The following is an 11,197-nucleotide window of genomic DNA, read 5'->3' on the forward strand; positions in this document are numbered from 1 at the left end:
GGAGCAAACCTACATGATTTAAATTGTTTAGGAGCACGGCATTTACAATTGTTCATGTAATTTGTGCCAAAGTCTAAATTGTAGATAATTTCTCCCGAATATCACCTTCGAAAATGATTCTCACATTCATGTGATGTCATCTTTCAAGTGGTATTTTTTATTCTAAAATCAATGTGCATGTCTCCTACAAGTATTCTATACTTGTGTGCACAAATTTAGGGGGATGTTACTCTACAAATTGGATGCTTTGAGACTAACACCTTTTCAAGCTTATCATGTGTGTAGTAGTCTCATTGCAAGGAAAATGGAGTCTGTGGAGTTAAACATCATACTTCAAATATCTACCATCTATTGCAAGTGGTATAAATCAAATTGGTTTCCACATGTGGTATTTCTAAACCGATATTATCATGTTGATTTTACTTTGGTATTTATATGCTTTCTCCATGCATTATATAGATTAAACTTCATTGGGCATTAATTTGCCAATTATGCATAAACTATATTCTATAATCATATGTATGCATATATTTAGGGGGAGCTTAGTCTATGTAATGTGATAGTCAAATTTTGTGACCTATTCTACTCCACATACAAAGGATTACAAAGTTTGACCCTCCCTTGTGCTACTAATGTCTTCCTTTTCGGTGTTTGATTCCAAAGGGGGAGAATTTGTAGGACCAAAAGCAAGCCCGATCATAATAATTTACAAGTGGTAATGGTCCGAGAAAGGGAGGATAGTGGATTATGGAGTTAGGGGGAGGCTTAAATCCATAATGCCACATGGAGACATTTGCAAAGGCAAGATAAGTTTCCAAAGATGTTTACATGTGGTATCTTTTAGCAACATATAACCTTGCCCTTTGCATTGCATCCTAGCAAATAAATAGTTTTGGTCATGTTGTCATCAATCACCAAAAAAGGAGAGATTGTAAGGAAAATGGACCCTAGGCCCATTTACTTTGAATTTTGGTGTTAGATGACCAACACAACTAAATTGGACTAATGAATTTGCAAGTAACTGTTTTGTAGTTCAATAGGGTACAAGACGTGACTTGGACGAAGGTGACATGATGATCCCACGATCAACACCATAAGAAAGACCCTAGAAGCACAAGAGAAGACCCAAGATATCAAGCAAAGTCCAAGCACGAAGATGGAAACCAAGCCGAACGCAAGATCGCGAAGAAACGAGCTCGGCAGAGGTGACCGGACGGAGCCCTAATAAGGACCGGACACGTCCAATCAGTTGCTTGGCAACACCAGGTGTCGGTAGCAGTGACCGGACGCTGAGCAGCAGTGACCAGACGCACCGGTGCAACTGTTCATCGTCACGGCAGTATTTTAAGCGTGACCGGACACAGCAGACTGGACGACCGGACGCACGAAGTGCAGCGTCCGATCGTTTCCATAGAGGTTCCAGAGTGGCGCCAGCACGACCGGACGTGTCCGATCGATGATGACCGGACTCAGCCCAGAGTCCGATCATCGCGCGCGCTCAATGGTCGGGACGACCGGACGCGTCCAGTTAGGACGTGATCAGCGTCCGGTCAGTAGCAGAAAGGTGGATTTCGCCCCCAATGGTTACTTTCTCCGTAGGGCTTATAAATAGACCCCCAACCGTCTATTTGGCTAAAGTGGAGCTGAGGAAACATACCAAGGGTATTGATACACCATTTTAGTGATCTCTACTTGCATAGTGCTTAGTGATTCATTAGGTGATTAGCGTAGGTGCTTTGCGAAGTGCTTAGGTTGATTAGACCACCGCTTATACGCTTGCTCTAGGTTTAGGCCTAGTGTTTAGTGAGGTTTGCATACCTCTTACCACTTGGTGCTTACGCACACCATTGTTGTACATCGGAGGGGCTTATAGTCTTGCGAGATCACACCAACCGCGTTTGTGGTGTGGCCACCATCATGTACCGAAGGGAACAAGGCCCGCGGTGGTTCAGCTGGAAGCTTGACAGTGAAGACGGTGGAAAGCATCCGGGAGAGGCTTGTCGGAAGGCACGTCGGAGACCACTTGCGCGTGGGGAAGGCACGAGGCTATCCACGGAGTTACCTGACCGAGAGCTTGGCCCTTGTGAGGGATTCCTTGTGAGGGGCTCCAACGAGGACTAGGCGGAAGCTTGCGCGCTTCTCGATACCTCGGTAAAAATACCGAAGCCGTCGACGGGAGTTTGCATATCTCTACCTTACTCTTTAGCTTCCGCATTTACATTGTTTGCATAACTCCTTTTGTGGTAGAGATAGCAACACACTAGCAAAACCGTTGTTGCACATTTAGATAGTTTATCTTTTTTGCATAGGTTATGCTAAGGTTAGAAAAAAAGGCCATAGTTTAGAGTTAGAGTTTTAAGTTGCCTAATTCATCCCCCCTCTCTTAGGCATCATGGTCCCCTTTCAATATGTAGGGCTATTTTGTAAACGGTTGACCAAAATAGCTTTAGCTTCACTAGTAGAGCTGCTCGTGGAGCTAAAGCAAAAAACTACTCCACTAGTGAAGTTGAGCTGTGCTAAACGAGGCCTACCACCAACTTAGATTAATTAAATCCATCAATGTATATATTTTTACATAATGTTTTGGTTTTAGAAATGTAGCTAGGTTTTGTACCTCTTAAAGGTGTGTAATTTGGGACAAATCTAAAACATCCTATAGTTTTTCATATAGGAAGCATTAATTTTTTTATTATGGTATGCGTTTGTTAGTTCAATGCCGAGTATCTATCTGTCTATGTATTCTATTCTATCACACCGTAAAAGAGCGAAAGAATTGAAAATAGCTTCTCACCCTAATATTTTATACTCACCTTAATTCTTGCCCCAATGTGACAAGCGGACCTAGTCGGAAACTTTTTATATTTACAACGTGTTTGTCTCTTGCGGACGCCTCGCGTTCGTTTTTTTCACCGCCCACCGGTACCTGCCCCTCCTTATTCTTTGATGATCGACCATGGTAGGTCAAGCACCTAAAGCTCAGCCACCGTCGTCAACTCTCAAATTTCATAAAAAAGAGGAAAACATAAATACCGCCTCTTCTCCAAATTATAAGACAGTTTGACTTTTTTAAATTTATAGTTTTTGTTATACACTTAGATATATTTTATATCTAAATGCATTGTAAAATCAATGCATCTAGAAAAGCCAAAATGACTTATAATTTAGAATAGAGGGAGTAGTTATGTAGCATTCCTGTTTCTGTTTTTCAAAATCATTTGTGTCAGCATTCCTCACCCGGGCAGCCCACAAGCAAGAAGGCCCAGGAAGAGCGCGAAGCGCGCGTCTTAGGCCCAGAACGGACGTGTAATATCGGTGTTGCCAGGCTTAAGTATGAAGAGAGAGAACAGAACAACTTATGTAAAAACTAAACCACACTTTTACTTCTTCTCGCCCAAGCCAGGCACCTCGCCTGGGCAAGGAATGCTGACAATTTTATATCTTTTCTCTCCCGTTACAACGCATTGACACATTTGGTAGTTAATACTTATTTGCAACACAAGCTTTGCTGTTGTATGAGTTGAATCAGAGTGAAGCACATTACCTACAAAAATGTCATGACTGAAACATAAGAAGGCAATACCTTAACTGAAAGCACATTATTTAAACATATAGAAAGGAAGAGTCACAACTGATTGAAAATTAAATATATATAGGTACTCCTCACCATCACCGACATGCATGATTGAAGCATTTTAGAGCCAAAATGCCACAGGATCGCCGAGATCGATGAACCTCTGAGTGGTTTCTCTAGGCACCTCGTAGCATTGCACCCAGGAAGTCTCCCCACCAGTCGTCAGGTCTTCATTGTCGTCATAGCTAAGAGAGAAGGTCGTTAAACGATAACGTGCCGCCGCCTCTTCCCGTGTAGACGAGCCTGGCGCTTACATGAGTCTCGCCCGGGTCGTTGCTGAACAGCTTCTCCTTGCCGAGCTTCCACGTGGCGGCAGGACGGGTGGCCGCCTCGCAGTCGCAGGAGGTGAGGTGGCCCAAGGTGGCCGGGTCTTTGGAGAGTCCAACAAATGCTTCCAGGCAGTGGACGAAGTAGGCACGACCGGTGAACGGCAGCGTCCAGTCGCCGTGTTTCTCCCACACGAGCGCCCTGGTGTCCAAGGTGAAGGTGCCCGCAGCGGAGTAGGGGTCGTCAGGCCAGACATCGGTGCTGACCAGGATGGTCTGCCCATCAGGGTGCACGGCGTAGGAGTTGACATCCACCCTGTGGAACGGCGGAGGCGGGAGCTGGTGCCACGACCACGGGACAGCGTCGGTGCGCTGGAGAGAATCCAGTGGTGGAGTCTGCTTCGGCTCGAAGGAGAGCTTCGAGAGCCTGCGGGTGTCCAGAGCGAAGAGCTTGTCGCCCACGGGGATGTAGATGGGGGTATCGTAGAACTTTCCGGGGCCGAAGGTGACGCCCGGTGGCGGGCGTCGTAGATCTGGATGACCATGTCGCCGCCGCTAAAGGGATTCAGGCATTGCGTCACCACAATCTTGGTGCCGATGGCGGCGAAGGTCGAGGGAAGCCCCCGCCGCGCCTCCAGGTAGATGATAGGCTGAGGCAAGCGCCGAACAGCGCCTTTGCCTGAGGCAGCAGTGTTCTTCGTGGAAGAAGAACGCGTCTGACGGGAAGTGGGGGGCGACAAGCTTATCTCGCGGATGCTGTATCCCCACGGATCGTCATCAAGGATGAGGTAGAGGCGCTGCTCCTGCTCCTGCTGCGGGCGCTGCTCGCGCTCCATCGCCCTATGGAGGCCGTGACTACGGGGGTCGTCACGCCCACCGCGCCGCCGCTTGCCATTCGAATCCGAAGAATCGATTGCCAAACAGAAATCAATTAGGCCAATCTGCCTACTGCAACCCAACCCGACAAAAACAAATATCGAAATCTGAATCGAGGCCAACGAAGGGCAACATATCACCCCCACTTAAAAAGACTAAAGAGTGGGCATTTTTTTGGGTGCGATATTTCACCTTGTCCTGCGTCCTGCGATCCCACCCCCTACGCTCCTTCCGCCCGTGCCTAGCGAAAAAGGAAGGAAGAAACCTGGCTTCCTCCGACGCGTGCGCATGATCTTATCTCGCTCGCTTTCCCCACCGCACGCAGAACTCCTCCAATCACGCAATCTCCCCCTGCAATCGCGGATTCTCTCACAACCGGAATCGAAGGCTTTGTCGAGTGTCATATTCTTTGCCGAGTGTATTTTATCAGACACTCGACAAACCATCTCTTTGTTGAGTGCCAAACTAAAAACACTCGGCAAAGATTCTGACACTCGATAAACTCTCTGTTTGCCGAGTGCCTTAGTAAAAAACACTCGGCAAACATTCTGACATTCGACAATTTTACTGAAAAACGCTCGGCAAACTCAGACACTCGGTAAATATGAAAAAAAACACTCGGCAAACTACGGCACTCGATAAACATCGAGCCATATGTCCCTTCATGAAAAAAAAATAAATAATAAAAAAATCCTTGGCAAACTCTTTTATTTGAGTGTCAGACAAGGACACTCGCAAACTCGGGCACCAACCCGTCACGAGAGCCTCATCTTTCCCTGCGTTTGCGCTGCACTGACAGGAAAGCTTTTCACACCGTCGGGGAGGCCAGCCCCGCGCCCGAAATACATCAGCGCGCGCACAAGTCGTATGGCTTGGCCCACGTCTCAGAGAGCCGGGTGAAAATATTGGCGCTTAGCGGAGGTAGACGGACGCGCGAGGCGAAAAATTGCCGGACTTTTCCTTTCCGCACGCGCCCATGAGTCATTCCCCAGATCCATTCGTTCCCAATCTTCATCCTCGCCAATCGCTGCTCCCCGGCCGCCCCCCGCAGCTCTCCCCTCCTCACCACCGGTCCCCGGCCACCTTCTGCGGGCTCTCTGCTCCTCACCGCACCCCCCATAAGGCCATAATCCCCCTCCTCCTGGACTCCTTTCTCTTCTTTTCCCTCGCCTCACCCACGAGATCCAGATCCGCTTGTGAGTAGTTGTGGCGCAAGCCAGCGGCGACCTGCGAGCACGCAAGGAGGAGCACCCCGCCGAAGTGGAGGGCGCGGTGGCGGCCTAGCAAACGTCAGTGAGAAGGTGCGGCTGCTTCGCGCTGATGGCAGCGTTGCAGAGATGGTGCTCCTCTGTGTCTCTCAGCTCGACCCCATCTGTTCTTCCCCAAGTACTCTAATCCCTTCTCTCTCCAATCAAATCACTAATCAGGTTTAGTGGACAGGTGCACTCCGTCCTCCGCATCAGGCTTTGGGGGCCATCCCTGCCCAATCTCAGATTAGGGCCACCTGCCCTTCATGAAAGGTCCTTCTACTTCCATTACTCGTCCATTTTTTTTTTCAATTTGATGCACAGATTCGTTTCCCATACTTCCAATTGAATTTCGCTTCAACTTTTTTTTTTGATTTGATGCACAGATTCATTTTCCAGTTAAAAGGGTCAATTATTTGACATTTGGTTTAGTGGAAAATCCATCAAGTACTAGCAAGCATAACTCATTCTGTGTCAAAAAAAAAACTGAGTTGTACAGCAATGCAAATGAATCCATCAAGTACCAGCAAGCATTTAAATAATCCATGTATTCAGTATTTTTTGCTGTTTAATACTACACTGGAATCATCAGTGCGCACATGACACAATGATGCTTCTTGTAAAATAAAATATATGTTTTCAGATTATTAATCTTCATCTGCCTACCATCTTTCGACTGCTATTGTGGGTGGGAAAGGGGAAGTGTTGATTTTACTACACTGAAACATGGCAGTTTTAATCTGACTATCTGAAGCAGATTGTGCAGGTGGGAAAGGGAAGTGTTGATTTTACTTCAGTTGCTTGAGCTCCAATCGTCGATCTCAGATTTGTCCCGGCGCTGCTGCCATCTCCTTCCAGACCTCACTTAAATGATAGACATTTTAAATAGCCAATAAGTTTTTTTCCTCTGATATCTTGCCTTACATCACTATAACTGTGATGATGTTCCTCTCATAAAAAATTGAGACTTTAGCTCTTGCAAAATTAGTAGGGTGTGATGACATTCTATGGATTGCTTGTGGGTGATAAACTGCTTGTTATTACTAGTTGTTTATTTGGTCTATAGAAAATTGTTACGGTTAATATCAGGTTAATTTTTTACTGCTTTAGTTAACGTTAGAATGCTTGTTAGTTATTTGTTTTAGCAGGCTGTACTTGAGGTACAATTCTACTTTGGTCAATTATTTGGTTGCAGCCTTATGCCCAAAATATGTATGAATCATATTGGTACTTTGCTTGCGGCTCATTTGTCAAATGGTTCAAATAGGCGTACCACCAGAATTAACTAGCCCTTCTGAATCACAATAATTGTTACATCACTGGTGATACGGCTACCATCCAACAACTAGACCATTCTGAATTTGTTTATGTTCCTACAAGTATTGATTTACTATATACGCACCAAACATGAATATAACTCTTGTTTCCATCTTTCATGGTTCATGTGCCAAATGTAAATTATTTAGATCATTTCTTTTTGATGTAGATGGCAACTGGAGATGGATCTTCATGTTTCAGCAAATCTGGACCACAACTGTGATGGCATTGACTAGTGATGGTTGGAAGTATTTCGTGGAGCCAGCATATTTGTTCATGGTAATATGCATTTGCGCTGCAACCCGCATGTTTGATCAGCGTGTATGCTGTGGAGCAAAAGTATTTTGGTAGCAACCTTTGATCCTTTCTCTTGGCTGTCTTGGTTGTGCTGCTGCAAAGACTATTATAAATATTATCTAGCTACTGCCATCTAGACTGTAGACTATTAGGAAGCAATAGCTCATGTTGCCTCTGATTTATGACTTTGTGAGGTAGTAACTTCATACTGAGAGTTGTATGACTTATCTAGCAACTTAGGTTCTCTGCTGACTTGCAGTTCCATGTATGGCAGTTTCATGTATGAATTATGTTGTCATCTTCATTTCTATGTCCATGTGGTTATTATGAGAATTATGTTGCCAGGAGCATGATGTGCATGCAGATATGGTGTACTAAGAGTGTTTTGTATGGCAGCTATTAAACTGAAATATGCTGAGAAAAAATTATTATTTTTCTTTGGAAAACAGGTTTGCCGAGTGTAATTCTCAAAAACACTCGGCAAACAATAATGGTATGCTGAGATTTTTTTTTGAAAAATAGGTTTGCCGAGTGTAATTCCCAAAAACACTCGGCAAACAATAATCCTTTGCCGAGTGTATTTTGGAAAAATACTCGGCAAACCACTTTTTTTTTTTTGCCGAGTGTCAAATTTGACACTCGGCAAATCATTTGTCGAGTGCGTGATAAAACACACTCGGCAAATAGTTGTTTGCCGACACTGTAGATTGAGTGTTACACTCGGTAAAGCCTTTGCCGAGTGTTTTTTGGTCTTTGTCGAGTGCCTGTGACACACGGCAAAGTCACTGTTTCTGGTAGTGTCTATGGCATGCGATCTGTGGCTCCAGCATCCGCCCTCGCTGTCTAGCGCTGCCACCGTGAGACCTCGCCCTCTCCCTCGCGCCGCCGTCGCTAGGAGCCCAGGACCACCGCCTCTTGCCCACGCCTCCTTGTCCTCGTGCCGCTGCCGTCGCACGCCAAGAGCTCCTGTCTTCGTCGGTCACTTTGCTAGATCTTCATGAGGCCCTTCACCTACGATGAGAACCCAACAGCTATGCCCACCCTTTGCGGACCCGAGCATTTGGTATTCAGAGTCTTATCTGATCTAATTGCAAGTGTATGCAAGTATTATGCCTACGAACCCAATGTCCTTTATTGGATCCACGCCTGCGGTTCTGTGTGCTTTGATCTTCTTTCCTCTGAATGTTCCTAGCCCTTGCGCTTGTAGGCCTGTAACTGTAGTCCAGTTTGGTCATATGCAGTATGTATCTTTCTATGCTTGATGCTGCAGGCGGGCTGAACAAACAAGGCATTGTATAACCAAAATAATATTAATGCTGGTCATTTGGCAAATGCAGCAACGGGTAATTTATAGTTCAGATTTACTAGCATCAATGCTCTCTGCTTATTTGCTAGCCAAACCGATGGATATCATGATTCAGGCGTTGTCTTGCATTCTCTTGTTTTTTTTCCATGCGCATTGCACCTGCTTTTTATCCGTTTGGCATACGTAGTCATAATAGGATGGTGCGTTGCTTCGCTAGGTCCTGTGCTCCGGTGCGTGGTCATGTGCTCAAGAGTTCTTCATCCAAAGATGCAGCAATCCTTAGAATATTTTGGGTGTCCATTAGTGGTGGTTTTACTATAGTCGATTAGCATGACTCTGGCATCCCTCCCTTTTTGTCCCTTTGTTTTCTACCGAACCTGTGATTTAAGTCCTCTTATATGGTCGCTGGTGGATGAAATTGTCCTCTATCCAGTTCATGTCCACATGGACTGAAAGTTACACTTATGAGTCTGCAAATGCCTTCCACTATGAAATAGTAGTGGAAATCTAAATGACCAAACTCTATGTGGACTAAGTATAGAGAATAATTGGACACAAGGATTGCTTACTTAGTTTCAGGACATAACAAAAATAAATGCTAATTTAGTTTCAGATACTAGCACAAGCATTCAGTTTGGTGAGACAGAGTTCACTACGGGAAACAGATCCTTTGCCGAGTGCAACTTTCTTTGCCGAGGGCTAAAAGTCGGGCACTCGGCAAATAGCTATTTTGCTGAGTGCCGCATTCGGCAACGATATACACTCGGCAAGGCACTCGGCAAAGCCAGACACTCGGCAAAGGCCCTTTTTGCCGAGTGTCAGGCACTCGGCAAACCCTGGTGCTCGGCAAAAAGCGGCGTCAGGTAACGGCCGTCGCCTGTCGTCCAGGTTTGCCGAGTGCCAGCGGGTAGGCACTCGGCAAACCACTTCTTTGCCGAGTGCCAGACCCTGACACTCGGCAAAGAATAACGGCAAACTATTTTTCCCCACTTTTGAACTCCAAATTTTTTCTCGAGTCCTCCTACAATACATGAGACTCCATGTTAAAATTTGGTACATTTTTATGGCTTTTTGCTATATTTAGTTAATTTATTTCTTTTAATTGATTTTTTTCGAAAAATGCAAATTTGAACTGCACGTGCATCGAATAATGGAATTTAATGATTCAAAAAATGATATTCATGATATTGAGTGTAGTGTGAGGCCGTATCTAGGAACGGACCCGAAATTTTGAACATCTTGTTCACGAAACATGACCACGAACTTGAGGACGAATTGTTTTTAAATTCTATAAAATGCAAACGAAGTCTGAAAATCATGAAACTTGTCGAGATGTCATGATATCGTATGTGGAGGATGTGATAAAAATTTGAGAAGGCTTGATGCACGTTATCACGTACGATGCTTACAAACCAGGACATCCCGGCGTCGCCCCGCGTCGCCCCGCCCCGCGCACGCCCTGCCCACGCACGGCGGCGCGCCCCTGCAGGCGTGCCCCCACTGCCTTTGTCCGCCTTGCCCGCCGACGCGCCCCCGCCCGACCCACCCTGCCGACGCGCCCCCGCCGCTCCGCCGCCCGCGCACCAGCCGGCGTGCCCCCACCGCCTTCGCTCGCTGGCCCGCCCACACTAGTGTGCCTCCACCGGCCGCCCCGGACACCGTGGCCCACCGGCGCCCGCCGCTCCAACCCCACGGCCCACGCCCTGGCCCACGGCAGCGTCGCCCCGGCCCTCTCGGCGCGACCTCGGCCGTCCTCGATGCGCCCCCGACCGCCGCGGACATCCTCTCCCCGTCCTCAGCGCGCCTCGGCCGACCTCGATGCCCTCCCAGCCCCCGACACCATAGGTGAGTAGTAGAGTAGCAGTGGTAGTATGTTTTAGTAGAAGTAGAGATCGGTAGAGTAGTAGTAGGTGGTGGTTGTGGTGGTGGTAGTAGTAGTACAGTAGGTGGTTGTGGTGGTAGTAGTAGTAATAGGTGGTGGTGGTGGTTGTAGTAGTAGAAGAGTAGAGTGGCGGCGGCGGCGGAGGTGGTGGTGGATGAATGTGACTTGGCAATGATATGTTGAATTGAATGCATATGTATTTGTGGTTGTTGGCCATCGTGCCATATGTTTTTTTGCAGGTTTTGGATACCTCACCGTGCAGGGGAGGTTCTGCCGAAATTTTGAACTGAGATAGTATTTTGTTCTTTTTTTTTGCAGAGAAGAGTCGTCGTAGCCGAGTCGGAGTATCTCGGCGACCCCGATCGTCCTCCTCGC

At 46.7% G+C, this 11,197-nt stretch overlaps 1 long non-coding RNA gene across 2 annotated transcripts; it reads left to right on the forward strand.

Annotated features, from left to right (window-relative positions):
- Positions 1-5,676: 5,676 nt before the first annotated feature.
- LOC136530863 (uncharacterized) lies at positions 5,677-7,936 on the forward strand. Of its 2 annotated transcripts, none has more exons than XR_010777898.1 (2): positions 5,677-6,113; positions 6,214-7,936. It is a non-coding gene; the product is annotated as an uncharacterized lncRNA (long non-coding RNA). The 2 variants fall into 2 exon arrangements; XR_010777897.1 differs by having other exon boundaries at positions 5,677-6,074.
- Positions 7,937-11,197: the final 3,261 nt, after the last annotated feature.

The sequence above is a fragment of the Miscanthus floridulus genome, unplaced genomic scaffold (genome assembly GCF_019320115.1).
Source record: "Miscanthus floridulus cultivar M001 unplaced genomic scaffold, ASM1932011v1 fs_222_1_2, whole genome shotgun sequence".
In the NCBI taxonomy this organism is placed as follows: domain Eukaryota; kingdom Viridiplantae; phylum Streptophyta; class Magnoliopsida; order Poales; family Poaceae; genus Miscanthus; species Miscanthus floridulus.